We start from the raw sequence: 6873 nt of genomic DNA on the forward strand, positions 1-6873 counted from the left end.
CTGAATCCATTGGTCCGTCTCCAATTGACTCATCGGTCCAGAAAATATAAGCTCATCTCCATTCATCATCTATTGGGTCCATGGGTTTGGGGTGAGATAAGAGAGATAGAGAGGGATACACACAATGCAAACAACAGTTTTGAAAAGACAGATTTTTGTTGTGGCTGTCGAAAAACATCAAACAAATGACAGCTCACAATCGTTGTATCTAACGTAGGTATATAACAGGGGTTTGGTCTTCTAAGGTCAATAAATCTTCAACGTCTCCAAACTCTACAAGCCTTGTTCATGCCTCCAATGGCTTCTTCCGATCATGCCTGTCTCTATCAAGTTCTTTTGCCAGATCATCTCTATTGACGTGAAGTCTCTCGTGACATTCTTTAATACTCCGGAGTTGCATTTCAAACTTCTAGGTTTCAACATCCTTGGCATGAACCATGGTCTAGTTCCTGATGAATCTCCGGTTTCTCGAGTTTTGCTCCTCCAGCTTGCTACTTCAGTTTCTTGGACCTAAGTTCTTCACGAAATGCTTCCTTGTCAAAATATGGCTTCATGGAGCTCCACCTTAAACTTCTTGATGTAATTCTCCAAATCCTGGTGATACACCAGCTAAAGTTAAAACTTCGTCTTACTAATAGGTGCTCCATCAGCCTTCTTCCATCCAATCCTTCCATGCATATGCATGCTTAACTCAACACGGTGACAATAACATAAGCGGGCGATGACATCACGGATAACCATGTTTATGCTCTTATCATTTCCATGAGCTATCATTCCATAGTTGATATCTCCTACCTTAGGGTTTTCAAAACTTCGAGTTCTCATGCTCCTTGTTTCCGTCTTTCTCCGATACACCTTGATCTCGGGCATTGACAACTTCCTTAATCTGTCAAGTTCCATAGGGGTAGCCTTCCTAGGTCATACAAATCTGGAAATTCTTCAGAGCCTTCAAATTCTCCTTGCCTTCGGTCTACAACCGTTGTAGTTTCCATTATCATAATGTATGGTAAAATCCTCTTCATTCTGAACGGTCTCGATTGTCCGATATCTTGTACTTCTTGGAGTAGTCTCATTAGTCGAATCTTCATGTGGTCAAAAGGGGAAAGGGGTATGGTCTCACTAAAGGGAATTTTGGATAAGCTCATAAGAGAAGAGAGGTAAAAGATCTTTTTGAAAGGGAAAGTTGTAGAGAAAAATCTTTGCTATGGGCTTGCCATTTTCTAGGGTCACGTCCTACAATCAACATGTGCTCTGATACCATCTTGTAGCGACCCGACCTCAGACGGTCAAGTCTCTGTGCTTAACTGTCATCCCTGGATTGGTATGCTGACACACACAGTAGTCGAGGATTTATAACAGAGGTAAATCACATGTATAAAATAACATAAATACTATTACCTCAATCCAAAATAGCAGAAGTAACAAGGTTGTGGATTCCCATCAACACCAACGGCAAAGTTGAGTGTAGAAATTGTAACCCTAACGTATCACTTACTCGTCGTAAGAAATCCTGCAACATGAGACGTTGCAGCCACAAAGGGTCAGTACATTGAATGTACTGGCAAATTCACACCATAGAGAATGACGAATAAGGCTATCACTACATGCATATTTGGCTGGTGGAAAAGCTCTATGGTTATAAGGTTTTTGCGAAAAGACAATTTTCCCCTACTGCAAAGGAATAAATTTTATTTAACTATCATGGTGGTTGTTGAACATTGAGAATGGTTGACAGCATCCTCAATCCCAATTAAGTAACATCATTAAACCCAACAAAATTAAATTTTTGAGTAACATGTTGAGATTCACATGATAATCCAGGTACTAGATACTCAAGACGTCCATAACCGGGGACACGGCTAATCATGATTAGTTTATACACCCTGTAGAGGTTTGCGCACTTTTCCCCACAAGACTCGATCTCCTCCGTTGGATTTCTCGCACTACATGGTGTTTGAGAAACGGATGACCGAGACATAGTCTTTCAGAAGCGTTTGCACCTTACGATGGGTAGACCGTACCACCTACAACCCCTACATCTGCTAGTCTACCACTATAAGAGTTCACACGACTTAGTCAACTATGCTAGAGGCCATAATAGCTTGTGGATGCACACGGAAGTTTCTAGCATGAATAATCTCATGATCCCTTTGAGCCTGGGTGGCGGTCCAAAAGAAAACAGGCAATCCTGGTCTACCCAGGTGCCTAGACAGGCAATCCTGGAATTACCCGGTGCCTCAATCCACCCAGATGCATGTTTAAGTTGCCACCTTAAGTAAACCATTAATTAACAATCTCACATCTATCATGAATACTCTCAAAACCCAATCCACGTCTACGAGCATAGCATGGCACTATAAGCATAACATAATAGTAACTCCCAAGGTTTGATAATAAATAGGTAATAGGTACTACCTCAACTACTTCCCATCCCACAATTTAATTAGATCCTAATCATGCAATGTTGGAGGTTTTGATCTAATGCAATAAAAACTGGGTATGAAAAGGTATGATCAAAGTGTGAACATGCCTGCAATGTTGATGAAGATGATTCGCACTCAAAACTCTTGATAGTTCTACTCGTCACACTCCGGTCAATCTATCGCAAGCTAGCCATAGTAACCACACATAAGCAATCACTCAGAGTATCAGAAAGATCAAAGAAGACAATTCAGAAAACATCAAAACCAAGCAAATAACTCTCGCAACATAAAACAATTTCTAACAGTACCAAAATTATATGAATTTGGCCTTATCAGAAAGTTTAGGTCAAGAGCTTCGTTTTGCAAAAAGAATCAACTCAAGTGGAGCTACGAAACTCAAGTTATGATCAAACGAAGTTTGAATTCAAATCGGATCTAATTCAAATTTTAAACTTTTCAAAAACATGTTTGAGTTGGATTACTGGATAGAGGAGATCATAACAAAGACGCGAGCGTTGGTTTCGTTGGATTTGGACTAACGAGCAAAAATTAATGATCAATTGACGTACAGGGACTAATCCGTGAAGAAAATCATCACAAATAGGTCCCTGGCCGAAATTTAACAGAAAAAGAAAAAAACTTAAAAAGCGAACGTTTGTTTTCTAAACCTAAAAAAACGATCTAGGTTTTTTTTTGAACCGAACTAAACCGAGAATAAACTGGGTGGTTACCGGTTCGGTCGAAGTAAACCGGCGGCGGCGGATCTGTTCGAGCTCCGGCGAGAGCCGTGCGGTTCCGGCAAGCGGGGCGAGGCAAGCCGGCGGCTCCGGGGTGGCTGCGGGGCAGCGGCGGCGGCGAGGGGCATCGCGGGCGGCGCAGGGCAGCATTGCGGCGACGGCGGCGGCGCAGCAGCTGCGAGCGGCGGCGGCTGCTGCGGGAGGCGGCGGTGCGACCAAGAGGGAAACGGGGCCCGGGGCGGCAGCTTTATAGTAGGGGAGGGGAGGGGTGGCCTTGGAGGAGGGGTAAGCCGGCGGAGGACTCCGGGCGGCGCACGGACGTCGAGGCGGCAGCGGTTGCGGCAATGGTCGGGACTCTGTCCCGTGCTGGAGGGCGAGGCGGACGGGCCGGTTGGGCGGGGCCTGCTGGCCTGGCGCGGGGAGAGAGAGAGCAGTGCTAGGCTTCGGCCTGGCACTGTTTGAAGAGTTTTTTTTTTAAAAACATTTTTCAAAGACAACAAAAATAACAAAAACAAAATAAACTAAAATATTATATAGGCATATAATATATCAAAATTTTCAGAAAACTACAACATGAACATTTTCCTAGCATTAAAATAAAATTCACACAAATTCAGATAATTCAAAGAGTGCTACTGGTCTATTAAAATCCAACAAAAATCATTTTTAAAATACCAAAATGATTTCAAATTAATTTTTCTCCAATTTTCTATTGTAGGGAATCATGTTACCCTAATTTCCATATATTTTATTTTTGGAGAAAAATAATTTGAATAAAACTCAAATAACTCCAAATTGAAAATAAATTCAAAAGAACTTTGAATTTAATTCTTTGAAACTCCCAACTCATATTTCATATAATTTGAAGAAGTCATTTTATCTTCTCTCATGAAAATCATTGAGCTTCATGAAGTTTCTGAATTGGAAATATTTTCCAAATGAATTTCAAATGTTTTCAAAAACCCTTGTCATTTAAATAAATGGAAGAAGTCATGTTATCTTCTCTCAAGGGTTTCGTGGTGAAAAGAATTTGAATTCACGGAGATCACGAATGCAAAATGAAAGTTTGGGAAAGTCCTTTTATTCCCTCTCATTTAACTTTCAAAAAGTTTTGAATTCACTCACTTTCAGACAATCAATCAATCAATCAAATCTGTCTATTTATTATAACATTCCAAAATTTAGAATTTTGGGATGTTACACAGGCTCACCGTATATATGTGTCGTCTTCTCATATATGTGTTTTCTTCGGCATTATATGCACCTTTATGACTTAAGTTTTTGCCAAGCTGGGTTGCCTGGCTCCTGTGCTTATGCCCTACGTTCCCGCTTGTTCGGCTAGGGCATAAAGGGAGCAACTCTACGATTGTTATAGTCGGGTTATCCGGACGTGTACTCAGACGGGTGATAACCCACAAGTATAGGGGATCGCAACAGTTTTCGATAAGTAAGAGTGTCGAACCCAACGAGGAGCTAAAGGTAGAACAAATACTCCCTCAAGTTCTATCGACCACCAATACAACTCTCACGCTTGATGTTCGCTTTACCTAGAACAAGTATGAAACTAGAAGTACTTTGTAGGTGTTTTTGGTTAGGTTTGCAAGAAAATAAAGAGCACGTAAATAAAAGTAGGGGCTGCTTAGATAAAGGCACAACTAATTTAGTTTTAGTAAAGGGCTTTTTGTTACGAGAAAATTAATTGTCCCTAGGCAATCGATGACTAGACCGGTAATCATTATTGCAATTTTATTTGAGGGAGAGGCATAAGGTAACATACTTTCTCTACTTGGATCTTATGCACTTATGATTGGAACTCTAGCAAGCATCCGCAACTACTAAAGATCATTAAGGTAAAACCCAACCATAGCATTAAAGTATCAAGTCCTCTTTATCCCATACGTAAACAACCTACTTACTCGGGTCTGTGCTTCTGTCACTCATGCCACCCACCATAAGCAAATCATGAACATATTGCAAACCCTACAGCGGGAATCCCTCACGCTTGCGCGACACAGAGAGCACCATAGGACAGCACCAGTAATAAAACATGCAACTCAAACCAATCACGATCATCAATTAACCAATAGGACAAAACAAATCTACTCAAACATCATAGGATAGCCATACATCATTGGGAAATAATATATAGAGTTGAGCACCATGTTTAAGTAGAGATTATAGCAGGTAAAAGAGGGGTTACACCACTGCATAGAGGGGGGAAGAGTTGGTGATGATGGCGGTGAAGTTGTTGGTGAAGATTGCGGTGATGATGATGGCCCCCGGTGGCACTCCGGCACCACTGGAAGCGAGGGGGAGAGAGCCCCCTACTTCTTATTCTTCCTTCACCTCCTCCCTAGATGGGAGAAGGGTTTCCCCTATGGTCCTTGGTCTCCATGGCGTGGGAGGGGCGAGAGCCCCTCCGAGATTGGATATGTCTCTCTGTCTCTCTCTATTTCTGCGTTCCCAGATTCTCCCTTTCACCATTTCTTATATTCTCGGAGATCCGTAACTCCGATTGGGTTGAAATTTTAACACGATCTCTATCCGGATATTAGATTTCTTTCGGCGAAAGAAGGGCATCAACCGCCTTACGGGGTGGCCACGAGGGTCAGGGGCGCGCCCCCTGCCTCGTGGCCCCCTCGGGCATCGTCTCACGTGGATTTTTCTTCCCAAAAATCACATATATTCCAAAACAAATCTCCGTCAGTTTTTATCCCGTTTGGACTCTGTTTGATATGGATTTACTGTGAAATAAAAAACATGCAACAAACTAGAACTGGCACTAGGCACTGGATCAATATGTTAGTCCCAAAAATAGTATAAAAAGTTGCCAAAAGTATATGAAAGTTGTAGAATATTGGCATGGAACAATCAAAAATTATAGATACGATGGAGACGTATCAGCATCCCCAAGCTTAATTCTTGCTCGTCCTCGAGTAGGTAAATGATAAAAGGGATAATTTTTGATGTGGAATGCTACCTAGCATAATCTTGATCATGTAATCTAATCATGGAATGAATATTAAGACACGAGTGATTAAAATCAATAGTCTATCATTTGACATAAAAACAATAATACTTCAAGCCTACTAATAAAGCAATCGTGTCTTTTCAAAATAACATGGCCAAAGAAAGTTATCCCTACAAAATCATATAGTCTAGCTATGCTCCATCTTCACCACACAAAATATTCAAATCATGCACAACCCCGATGACAAGCCGAGCAATTGGTTCATACTTTTTAACGTGCTTCAGCATTTTCAACCCTCACGCAATACATGAGCGTGAGCCATGGACATAGCACTATAGGTGGAATATAATATGATGGTGGAGGTTGTGTGGAGAAGAAAAAAAAGGGAGAAAGTCTCACATCGACGCGGCTAATCAACGGGCTATGGAGATACCCATCAATTGATGTCAATGTGAGGAGTAGGGATTGCCATGCAACGGATGCACTAGAGCTATAAGTATATGAAAGGTCAAACTGAAACTAAGTGGGTGTGCATCCAACTTGCTTGCTCATGAAGACCTAGGGCATTTGAGGAAGCCCATCGTTGGAATATACAAGCCAAGTTCTATAATGGAAATTCCCACTAGTATATGAAAGTGAGAACTCAAGAGACTCTCTATATGAAGAACATGGTGCTACTTTGAAGCACAAGTGTGGTAAAAGGATAGTAACATTGCCCCTTCTCTCTTTTTCTCTCTTTTTT

This window comes from Triticum urartu, chromosome 4A, assembly GCF_056163025.1.
Source record: "Triticum urartu cultivar PI428250 chromosome 4A, HENAU_Tu73, whole genome shotgun sequence".
Taxonomy (NCBI): Eukaryota; Viridiplantae; Streptophyta; class Magnoliopsida; order Poales; family Poaceae; genus Triticum; species Triticum urartu.